The sequence below is a fragment of the Anabrus simplex genome, chromosome 3 (genome assembly GCF_040414725.1).
Source record: "Anabrus simplex isolate iqAnaSimp1 chromosome 3, ASM4041472v1, whole genome shotgun sequence".
Classification (NCBI taxonomy): Eukaryota; Metazoa; Arthropoda; class Insecta; order Orthoptera; family Tettigoniidae; genus Anabrus; species Anabrus simplex.
This window is the reverse complement of record NC_090267.1, coordinates 183034335-183047575: the sequence shown is the minus strand read 5'-3', so window position 1 is coordinate 183047575 and position 13241 is coordinate 183034335. Positions and strand designations below refer to the sequence as shown.

Here is a 13241-nt window from a genome sequence, read left to right as displayed (position 1 = left end):
ACTGAAAACTGGTGGTCACACTGTATGTTATTCATAACAGACATAAAAGGTGCGAGAATGAATCTGGTAAAACCAAACCAACCAAACCCCATGGCGCAGCAGTCCCGAAGGGCTTTGGCCTACCAAGCGACCGCTGCTCAGCCTGGAGGCCTGCAGATTATGAGGTGTCGTGTGGTCAGCACGACGAATCCTCTCGGCTGTTATTCTTGGCTTTCTTGACCGGGGCCGCCATCTCACCGTCAGATTGCTCCTAAGTTGTAATCACGTAGGCTGAGTGGACCTCGAACCAGCCCTGAGATCCAAGTAAAAATCCATGACCTGGCGGGAAATCGAACCCGGGACCTCCGGATAAGAGGCAGGCAAGCTACCCCTACACCACGGGGCCGGCAATCTGCTGTAACCAGGTGATAACAATGATAGGAGGGTCCTCGCGTTGAGAAGATAAAGGTTAATCCCGGAATAATCACGGTAGATGAAGCTGTACCTATAAATCGACTTTGGTGATTATAGTATGACAGGTTACCTAAGAAAATACCGGACTCGGTCATAAAGGTGGCTTTACGTCTCACCGACACAGATATATCTTATGGCGACGATGGAATAGGAAAGGCCTAGGAGTTGGAATGAAGCGGTCGTGGCCTTAATTAAGGTACATCCCCAGCATTTGCCCAGTGCGAAAATGGGAAACCACAAATAAAACCATCTTCAGGGCTGCCGACAGTGGGATTTGAACCCACTATCTCCCGGATGCAAGCTCATAGCCGCACGCCCGTAACCGCACGGCCAACTCGCCCGGTAAGGTAAGTAGAGAAAGGCCAAGGTGACGATGGGTACACTCCGCTCTAAATGATTGAAATATAAAAGGCATGTAAGTAAACAGACCTTGTAACAAATAGAGGATTGTTAAGGCGCGTAGTTAATTCACAGTGGCTTACAGACTGATCGCTGGAAGACATAACAGTCTATAATGAAAATGTATGTACGTATGTGTGGCTTCCTTGTTCTGGGAGCCGGGCGGGACTGTGGGCCCTCCCCCGATAGCAATTTACGGCGACAGGCCAGCCAGCTTAGGTAAGGCATGTTAGTTTTAATACTTGACACTCGAAGTGTTCAGTGCCACACACTAGAGACTACAAGAAAAATATAAAACATGTTAACAGTATAGCCACTTGCAGATCGTCTTGATAATAAAAATAGAGCCAGTTTATAAAATCAGTTGTAATACAGGAGAATTTTTTATTTCGGCATTTATAAAGTTTTTTCGAGCAATTCGTTGATGGCACAAGTGCAGTGTGTTTTCCGATAGCCGCAGAAAAATATTTATGTTGCCCAGCATGAACACAGAGCTAAGCGCGAAGTACAGGAATTTTGTATTTGGTTGCCTGTGTTGGTGGTATTGAACCCTTGAGCTTACCATTCCATCGTTGGTCGGCCACAGCTGCTACAGTAGAGCAATATAGAACTCTTAAATCATTCGGTCACGATCTTAACCAAACAATGGGGTTCAGAAAGAGAGCCTAACTACTTGAAATGAGGAGCAAATGTGTGCTTACTAACTTTTATTAAATTAGAAATAGCACGACAACATTATTATTTTAATATAAATCCTTGAGAAAATTACAAATTATTTATTATTGAATGTTTCAAACGCAGTCACATTGCATAGCGTTGCTTTATTTCTCACAATATCGAAGAGTTGCTTCGGAGAAAGTAATAAATTAGTGGACAGCGAAACTGAAAAACTGAAAAAGGAAAGACCTGAAAGACCTATTACTCCAAACTAGAACTGAGAATTAATCCACACGATCCGTGGAAAATCTGACTTTCAACAAGTAGAACGCCTGATTTCCTCTCAATTAAGGTTATCCACCAGTCGAATACCCTTGCGGATACGGAACACCCGCCGAATGGACCCTTAATCGAACCAAATTGACTATCAGTTGCTTTGGATAGGTTGCGAAATATTATGGGAAAGCATGGTGGTCATTACGAGTTAACAGCATCCTTCACAATTGAAATAAAATTCCACCATGTATTTGTCATATCATGACACCCTTAAGTGATAAAATAATCCCGATGCTAAATGTGCATCACCCAAACGACTGTTTGGAAGGAACCAACAACAACATGATCCGCGAGGATCTTACGTTACGTCGTTCTGAAGGAATAAAACTGCGAAATGCAGGAAACACTTATTCATCACGCATTTAGAAGAAATGCCAAACACTGAAGTTAATTAAACAGTGGTAAATCACTTGAAAAGTATTATTATTAAACCGATTTTCAGGTTAGAAATGGTTATGCTACGCTTAATAAAAATTACCAGTCCACATTGAAAAATACAACAAACTTAAGGAATTCTTTCCTTTTAAAACAATGACTACCATTACAGATACATCTACTTATTGTTTGTCCCAACGCACTACCTACAAAGTTAGCACTAAATCGAACTCAACTACGTATATAAATGAAAGAACGACAATGATTGAAAATAAAATTAATATTACTGACTGACGAATCGAAACCACATTCGCAACTCAAGTCTCACACTTATACATTGAGCGTCAATATGCACACTATCAAAACGAAATGGACGTCAGAACGACAAAACAATTAAGTCCGTGAAATAAAATAAAATAAAATATCGAAGTCATTTAAACTCAACACGCATGGAGAATTACAGTAAACTTTCCCATCACCATTTAGAAGAAATCCAATGTTGGGCAACCCTCATTCGCCGATAACGGTCCCATATCTTAGGGAGCACCTTCCAGCTGTTGGAGCTGCGCACAAGTTGGCCTCATTATTACCGATATAACCCTCTACATATTTCGTATTTTACTGTAGATGCTACCTTCGCCCAGGTCACTTCGCAAAAACAAATAAACATCTAATCTGAGACTTGAGTATGTACAGCTGACATCCCAGACCTATCGTCGGGCTCACTTAAAACCTGTACATCCTAATACTAATCTCTATGTACACAATACCTTCCTAATTCTATCGTCGAGCGTGAACTAGGACGTCTCATCATCAGTATACTCCAAGGATAACATGTGACGTCCTAAATCTATTGTCGGGCGGAAAATGAGTCGTTTGACGCTTCCCCTGGCATATCAGGCGAAGAAGCAATTTCAAACAAACTCTGACATTTCAATTGTAAACCTGGTCAGACTAATAACACACAACGGAACAACGTCTCTTACTATTAAACAAACGCAAGTCGGAAAATGCAGTGAGTCTCTATCTCGTTACAAAACGTGAGCTCGAAAATAAATATTCGTGACGAACAATCCCCCAACTCAAACACGATCTCAGCATGCGGAATGAAGTTTTAGGGAAGAAATATAATAATTCCCAACACACGTCTACCATTTAGTGGATGTATTCAAAAATAATAATCATCACTACCGCATTGGAAACCCTCAAATCGCCTACCGTCAATTTCAAATATTTATATCTATGACTATCCAGTGAAACGAAATTCAATACAACACCAACCGTGTATTCTAAATGCTCTTTTATCCTTGAGGTCACATTATCTTAATATTCATACTGACTTTACGTAACTAGTCACTTGACTTTTACTACCAAGATTTTTAATCTTTACTAGAATCGTTTTCACTTGGGATCTTACTAGAAATCTACGGTGCCTCACACAGTAGTCGTCTCAATTTTCGGATTGTTAGTGGAAAACACTACAGCCTGCCACAATACAGCCTGTCACACAAATCCTTCCTCGGCAAACATAGCCTGTCTCAAAACTCATTCTCCTCGCCTTATCCCAGCGGTATTACTTAAAATCCAGGCTCCCTTCCGCCTTCAGTATTCCTATCACTCTCATCTTCACATATATAAATTCTTCGCTCTCAATCCATCTTTCTTATATTTCCAAGATCCTTTTCATATTTCAATCCTCTTATGAAAACAATAACCATTATAAAATAACCTCTTTATTTTACTGTTACTACAACTTTCGGACCTCGAGAATACAAGAACACACCGCGATTTTCCGTATCATCGACATACACGATGTCACAAAATTTTTACTTCCCATGAATAAAACATAACTCTATCGAATTTCACTGGAATTTTCTAAATGCCTGCGATCCTTGTAAAACATACTGGTTAAATGCACTTTTAAGAAAATTTTTATCCCGCGGTAGACATTATTATTATTATTATTATTATTATTATTATTATTATTATTATTATTATTATTATTAATTATTATTAATATTATTATTAATTATTAATAATATTATTAATATTATTAATTTCGACAAAAATTTCTGAATTCCAACGATATTTGAAATTAAGACATTCGCCACGACTATTTTACCATTATCGCTTTCCTAATTTTCCTCACTTTGGACAATATCTCATAGAACATTAACACCAGATTTAAACGTCGCATTTTTACAGTTTCTTGACGTGAAATTTTACAAAACTAAAATTTTCACACGCTGACCAAAATTACAACACTTCTCGTCTGCTAATTACAAATATCAACCCGACACTCGTCTTGAAAAAAAATTGGTTGGGACAAACAAAAAAGTCTAACTACAACATAATACAAAATATAGACAGACCTGCAATTGACGTCATCTCCAGTATTCTGGCTACATTTTTGTCAGGTGACCTCGTGCTTAGCCGCACATTGGTACAGGGAACATCATCTTCTCAAACATATCTATCTTACAAATACTGCCTTTTCACACGTTATTAAATGACAGCACAAATCATGCACTTTCGTCGTTATAATTTGTACAGCAAACCTCCTTCGTTCTGCAGTCAACCGCGACTGTCTCCCTTCTCCCCAGAGTCGGGTTTCTGTCACCCTAATATAACAGGTGTTCAACAGATAACGAAATCAGAACTACTCTGACTAGCTTCCCAACTCCCGTAACACTTTCCAACACACACGAGGTGATACAATAAAAATCTGCTTTTTATGTACTTTAACAGACGCCTATGCTTTCACAGTTTGTCGGCAAAAGTTCAGAAAAATTTCTATCACCTTCCCTTTCTAACAGAAGATATGGACCTCAGCTACGAACATGTACTAAGTTATTTGTAAATTAATCTTATACAATTTTCTGCTGGCGACGGGCGTAAGCTTCCGCTACTTCAGAACCCAGATCGACACTGAGTAATATGCAGAGGGGGGTTCGTTTTATACTCTTAGGAGTGACGCTACTCACACCACTAAGCTTGATTACGTAATCTGCTAATTTCGCGTCCAATAGACCGATTTTCATGAAACTTGTTCCAGAATTCCGGACAGACTTGCGATTTATTTAGATGTTAATCTCATAATTTTCCACACTCGCAACCGGTGAAATAAATTATTTCTGCTCGGGCATTTCGCGGGTTTTCTTCATCCATTGACCTTGGCACGTGGAGCTAGTCCTCGGATCTGACGCTGATTTGTACTTAGGCTTAACTGCATTTATATTTTACCCTGGGGGCTCTGTCTTCACGTAGGGTTTTATAAATAATTTAGATTATATATTTCTGTATTTACTGTGTTGCCAAAATCTCTCGTTACGCAGAATTCCGTGAATTTGAAGAATTGTTGTGTACTCGAAGTCCACCGAGGTGTCACGGTATTTCACGAGCTTACCGCGGGTGAGATCGTTCCTACGCGACAGCGATGCTCTGGAAGCGCAACATGGCTGCTCTCAAAAATAAAAGTAGCTTGTTATTTGAAATAAATATTGAGAAAAATAAAAAATATTTTTCTCATCGTAGAATTATGGGTTCAGTATATAGTGAATATTTGTAGTGTTCCTCTTTGATTATAGGTGAAGTTTTCGTAAGTTCTGTGCCATTCTTCATGAATATAACGTGTTATACGTCGTGAGGAATATTTTCCCTCGTTTGTTGTTGATGCACGTACACTCAGCGAGTGAAACTATGAAAGTTCGGCGACGGTAAAATATCAGTTAGATGTTGGTGATTCCGTTTAGGCTAGGCTTTTCTAAAGATAAAAACGAATAGTCCCTGTGTATTTTTGTGGAAACAATGACTGTACTATCACGAAGCGTCACCGGGTGAAACTGTACGTACATTGTTTAAAATCTGCTATAGATTAAGTTGTGATGGTGTCGTCACTGCCATAAATAAAAATTTGGAAATATGAGGGAGTGTGGGGTTGAAAATATTATTGAGAGACCTTTCTCAGGAAGACATTTCCATAAAAAAAACAGCCTTATAAAATGCTAATGTCGACTTTAGAGAGTGTAGTGTGGCTACGATTTCTTATATTTAAAAAAACATTTTTGCAGCTGGGGTAACGAATGTGTTCACCGCACGCCGCTGTGTATGTATATGTATGTATGTATGTATGTATGTATATATGTATGTATGTATGTATGTATGTATATATGTATGTATGTATGTATGTATGCATGCATGTATGTATTGGCCCTGATTAAGTACCATATCGGTAATACCCCAGATTGGTGGAACCCAGGCGTGGTCAGTTGGCGGTAAATATATTTTATTCCTGACTTAAATTTCACCTTATATATCAGTGATGTGGAACATACAGTATACCACTTTCCTACTCATACACAACCCTATTCGTTATAAAACGTTCTATGTGCCTGCATAGTTATAGAAATTATTAATTTATAGTTGTGTGTCGTGAATGTAATAATAATAATAATAATAATAATAATAATTTCGTGTGGCTATTTCTAGCCGAGTGCAGCCCTTGTAAGGCAGGCCCTCCGATGAGGGTGGGCGGCATCTGTCATGTGTAGGAAACTGCGTGTTATTGTGGTGGAGGATTGTGTTATGTGTGGTGTGTGAGTTGCAGGGATGTTGAGGACATCACAAACACCCAGCCCCTGGGCCATTGGAATTAACCAATTAAGGTTAAAATCCCCGACCCAGCCGGGAATCGAACCCGGGACCCTCTGAACCGAAGGCCAGTACGCTGACCATTCAGCCAACGAGTCGGACGTGAATGTAATAACAAGACGTAAACACTCAATGCACAAATTTTTTGTGAGTGCAAATAATGTGTGTTTACACAAATCAAAACTGCATACACTCCAAAACTTCAAGTCACTTTGTTATGTATACACTAGTATAGGTGGCGTCATCCGACAACATTGAACGGGGATACGTAAGTAGGTGTGGTGCGAGGAGAGGTGTTGCTAGTTGTGTTCGTCTTAGATCTGTGAGAGTGCTGGAAGAAATGAGCAAGCATAAAGAGCTTGGCTATGAGCTGAAACAGACAATTGTCAATCTAGCAATTAGAGGGTACTAACTGCGGAAAATAGGGTCCTTGGTGAAGTCATGCCACTGTTCAATATGTCGTGAATAAGTTTAAGTACGAAGGGTCAGTGAAGAATGTGCCAAGAAAATCCAAACAGAAGAAACCACAAGCAGAAATACTTATTGTGAGGCGACTGACATCCAAACCTCTCATAAGTGCTCCAAATCTGCGGGAAGAGCTGGAAGCTGCTACTGAGAAGAAAATGTATACTCAGACGATCCGGCGGGTTTTACATCGACACGGTTACCAGGCAGTGTACCAAGGAAGAGGCTCTATGTTAGTAAGAAGAACCGTACTGAAAGACTGCTCTTTGCGAAAGAACACGTAAACAAGGGCCAGCAGTTTTGGAATAACGTAATCTGGTCTGATGAAACTAAAATCGGCCAGTTTGGTTCCGATGGTGTCCGCAGGGTGTCGAGAAGGGCCAATACGGACAGCAATGTGGCCAATACAATTCCCACAGTGAAACATGGAGGTTGTTCGGGTATGATGTGGGGCTCTATGTCGGCACAAGGTGTAGCGAATATTCCACGATGGACAAAGTAGTGTACAATAATATTCTGAAGAACAATGTTAAACAAAGTGCTGAAAAATTGGGAATGCTACCGACCTACATGTTTCAACAGGTTAACGACCCCAAACATACCACTGCTCTGAGCAAGGAGTGGTAAATTTGGAACATTCCAAAACAATTAAAAACACCTCCCCAGTCTGCTGACTTAAACCCTATTGAACATTTATGGGCGTTTTTGAATTTTAGGGTTCACAACAAAAAGGTTTCATCCAAAGATGAGTTAAAACGAGTGGTGACCCCAGAATGGTGCAGCATGAGCCATGAAACCTGTGCAAGGCTGGTAAATTCCATTCAGCATAGGTGTCAAGCTGTCATTAAAGCCAAGGTTTACTCCACTAAGTACTAGGGCTAGGAATGCCCCAGGTTCGGGTGTCCCCCAGACATTTGCCAGATGGCAAGGGAAATTTCCGCTCCTACATAATACATTAGTTTCCCTTCTATTTAGTTATTATTACCATAACGTGTGTCACGGGTCCTTATAAATTCCACTATTAATTTACTAATCTTTTAATTTTGTGTTCAGTGTCGTATTATTTCATTCATGAAATGCACTGCACTGGAAACAAAGTTGGTTAATCTGTTTTCATATGTGTTGGTAATTTCGTTCATTAGAAAACTCGCCCATCTCTCTGCTCGCAGAGATCCCATGATCGAGTTAAACTCCACCTCCTGGCTCGGGGACACCCCCGTTCATGAGACATAGTATTCAGGGGTTGTAGTAAGGATGTAAATGAGGGGTCGTATAAGTCTCAGGTCAGACACCAATTAGGACATGGCAATTCGTCAATCGTCTGCATTTAGGGTTGCCTCTCAGATGGCAGATTCCCTATCTGTTGTTTACCTAGTATTTTCGTAAATCATTTCAAAGAACTTCGAAATTTATCGAACATTTCCCTTGATAAATTATTGTAATCCATTTCTCTTCATCTTAAAAATGATTATTTGCCCCAATTTGTTCTCATGAATTCCAACTTTATCTCCATACTACGATCTCTCGAACTTAAGAAGCTCCGCTCAAGCTTATGCACCTATTAATGCCATTCCACCCCATTTCTCCACTGAAAGCTCGGAATACCACTAAGGGCCGTTTTCTCCAAATGCGTTTAAACTAGGTTTATTTTAATCTGGTTTATGTCTGAGTTTAAACTAACATTCATTTTCCCCATAATGGTTTAAATATAGTTTCAAGTTTAAACTTGGCTCAAAGTTAATCCTTCTATATTGTAGGTTTAAACTGCTGTTTATATTCAACCGTCTTGACATTTTATTAACGTATCTGTGATTTTCCTAGTAGAAGCGTTAGTTTTGACTACCAGTACTGCAGCACTTTAATAGAAAACGTACTAAAATTAAAACATAGTATTAGCATTAGGAAAATGGAAGAATTTATTGAAGTCTTTGGTTAAATAGGAAATAATTTTGATGTTCAAGTGAGGTTAAGAAGCCGCATTCCAACAAAAGTTTACAATCTTGGGAAATCGGATGTAACGGAGTATTTTGATGGATTTATAATTCATAAGCGAACAGCAAGGATTGTCTAGTATCGAAGAAGGATTCATTTAAAACGTCAACTGCATGAAATAATGCTATTTCGCTAGAAGCAATGATTCTGGTTGCTTTAAGATATTATGCAGCAGGCAATTTTCTTATTAACAACTGGGACCACAGACCTTAAATTGCAGTATATTTATATTATTATATAAAATACTGTTGGTGGTATAAATACTATAATGTGAAGCATAAAAATATTCCTACATAAGCGGTGTAATACATCCGCTCCCCGTGTGGTGTTTGGTTAAAGCGTAAGGTCAGCATCGTCCGCAGCTGTGATTAGACAGTTCGAATCCAGTTTGTCGAGAGTATTTTTACTATCAGAATGTTGGCCGGCACGATAGGAGAGGTGGTGGTATACAATTTATATCACTAGATTATATATTTTTAGGATCAGAAAAATAATAAAATGTTTCATTGTAACTATCACCAGCATACCAGCAATAGAAATATTATTGCTATCAGGAGAAAAGTATTATGCATACAATACGACATACCGCGAACTTGGTTATGTTATAAACGAATATAGAATCAATTAATACATCTCCAAATAATACATCCTCTGGTCTGTCTGCTGGATCCTAGGTTTGTGAGATTGATCCCGGCCGAGGGCGATGGATTTTAATAGAAGATAGATCCCGAGAATGCTTAGAATTTGTTTACTTGAAATTCACATAAATGTTGATTTTCTGAAAGACCAGGATTTTAATATTTCAACGTTCCCGTGTGTTCCGTAAGACAATACAGACATAAAAAGACACTTACTAGGCCCACGCTACTAGTTTATGGTACGCTAAAGCACGACAGAGAAAAATAAGAAATACAAGTGCCTCCCAAGAAATTGTAGACAGCAATGGGTAAAATTTTACAACACTACACTTCGCACAAATGTAAACAATTTATTTATCAGTAAAGCTAATATCCTGCCGAATGTCTTCTTTATTCACTATGTACGATAGCATTATTTCGCCACAAACAGGTGATATTAATACAAAAATGTCGGTCATTGAATTACTTGGCTCTGATTGGCCAATTCCAATCGACCATGCCTTCGACTATTCCTTCAGTGCAGCCAATGCTAGCGCAAACTTGACATCATTAGTTTAAACGGGCGAGCTGTCGTTTAAACTAAACGACTGTCAGAAATTGGTGGAGAAAATGGACGCAAGTTTAAACTAGGTTCTAAAGTTAAACGGGTTTTAATTTATACCTGGTTTAACTCGATTTTGAGAAAATGGCCCTTAGTGGAGCATCTCATCCCCTTAATCCCAAGTCCTCTCAGCCCAAAGTATGCAACAGTTTCGTAACACTACTCCTTTTTTGGAAATCACCCAGAAAAGAAGCGTGCTGCTTTCCTTTGGATCTTTTCCAGTTCTTGTATCAAGAAGTCTTAGTGTGGGTCGCATGTATTGGAACCATACTCTAATTGGGATCTTACCAGATATCTTTACTACAATCCCTAAATACACTCCTAACCATGTGAAGAGATCTGTAATCTTTCTTTACAACCTCGTTAGTATGAATACCCTAATGAAGATTATTCATTATATTAACACCTAAGCACTTAGGTGATCCCCATGAGGTAGGCCTACTATCACTCCATCAACACAGTAATTAAAACTGAGAGGACTATTTATTTTGGTGAAAATTACACCCTGACACTTTATCCCGTTCACCATCATACCATTGTCCATCTCACTATATTGTCTAGGTCTTTTGTAGTCGCTCTCAATCGTGTAAATTATTTACTACTCTGTACAGTATAACATCATCCACAGATAGCTTTATCTGCGATTCCAGTTCTATACTCATGTAATTTTTATGCAAATGTATTGTACCCGTTTCGACTAAGGTACAGTGATAGAACAGTGAGACATCTCGGGGATGCTCAATAAGGAATTGACAAAAACGCGTATGGAAAATTATACAGGATAAAATAAATAAAGGATGCATTAAAATTTAAAACAAATTGTACCAACTTATTCAATATTTACCATTCTGGCGAACTAATGATAATGCTCAAGGTCGCTACGTTAACTTAAATATTTGATTAGCACATAAATTATAGCAAACAAAGGGCATGTTATAAATATTGACTGTCCATTAAAACAAATTTTCAACCATTACATTAAGGACTCTGATTTTAAGTTTACAATAAAAACTTCTATCTGGAAATGCTCGTAGTTTAATTCAGGATATTCTGGTGCCAAATCCGGAAAAAATGAGTGTTATTTAATTAAAATCAATTCAGTCGAAAGAGCAGCGAACATAATACGATACTGATTTAATTTACCATTAAAACCGGCTTGACATTTAATCAGTAGAAGAAAATAAATTATTTATACTTATGTCATCCAATGGCCATATGTATGTGAAAGAAAGACAATATTAAGGTAATAAGGTAAGCGAATCACTCACTACATAATTGCATAATTGATGACGCTCTCTTTGTACACTGAAATGCGTGGTATCTGTCGCAAAATTTATCATATTCTTCCGAAATACATTCTGGAGACGTTTCATGAAACTTCATGTTATTACAAATTATGTAATGAAATCTATGCATTGCAAAACGTGTTACAGTGTATCTCAATTCAACTCTTGATTTAGTCCACTAAACAGAAGTCACAGGCGCCGTAGAATAGAACTCCAACTAAATGAGATTTTTCTTTTCTTTCATCTCTCGCAATATTGCTTCACTTGTGAATTAGATAATAACATCAACATGGAGTTCAAATCTTCTATAAAGAAAGACTCTTGTTAACACATATGACAGCCTCGAAGGTGTATATTTGGAGATACAAAGAAGTCTCTTCAAATATTTTGCCTTCACCTTTTCGATTTCTTTCATGTCTCTCGAGGTGAGGTGATCCCATATCAAATTTAGACCCTAAGTCACAATGGGTATGATCTTGATCTTGAAGAGTTTAATAGTCGTTTCTAGAGAAAGCTGGTTTAAGTGCTGAATATCACTAATCGCAATACTTATAGCTGAAACTTGTTCTCGTACATGTACAGCGATTGTATCTCCGCGACTCTGAAATGTGATGTCAAGATATTTGAAATGGTTCACATTTGTAAGCTTTGCAAATGATGACTATATTTGACCGCCCCGTCAAAATATCATTGTAACTGTCTTCCTTTCGTTTATTGTTAGGTCGCTCCTGCTTACCCAATCTATTAATCGATTAAAATCTTCCTGTAGTTGCCTACTGTTTCGGGATATTAGAAACATATCACTGGCATATACATACATTTACATCTGATCGATCTTTACACCTTCTACTGCATTGTGTGTGGTGATAATAAACAGCAAAAGACTTATTGGACCCCCCTGAAGAACTGCAACCGTTTGCAGAATAGACTTGGACATTATGATATTATCACTTACTGTTATGTAGTTCTCTACGAGTATGCTTTCCAACAGTCTGAAAATGTAAGATAGCACTCCATTGTCTTTTAACTTAACCAGTTAAATTGATCTATTTATGGAATCGAAGGCTTTATTGAAGTCAACAAATACTGCGTGCAGCTTTCTTTTCGGCACTCTGTGTTTCCTGGATATCCTCTAAGAGACATTTAGCTGCTCGCAAAGCACTATCTTTCTGGTCTAAAACTGAATTGTTCCACCAACAATCGTCTCACCACGAGGTTCATTAGTATCTTTCCTATATATGACTTCCCTCCACTGATATCGGACAGTTCCCTGTAGGAGATACTGATTCTTGAGGCCCGTTATCATCTCCTTTAAAATTAGCCAAGCCATTTTAAATGCTCGTTAAATACCTCATCTGGCCCTCCATTTTCCTTTCCTTACTCTGATGT

At 38.4% G+C, this 13241-nt stretch overlaps 1 protein-coding gene across 1 annotated transcript in view; it reads left to right on the top strand.

Annotated features, from left to right (window-relative positions):
- Positions 1-13241, top strand: part of LOC136866127 (lipase 3) — a 105696-nt gene that overhangs the window by 66057 nt on the left and 26398 nt on the right. The gene's annotated exons all lie outside the window — the stretch shown is intronic.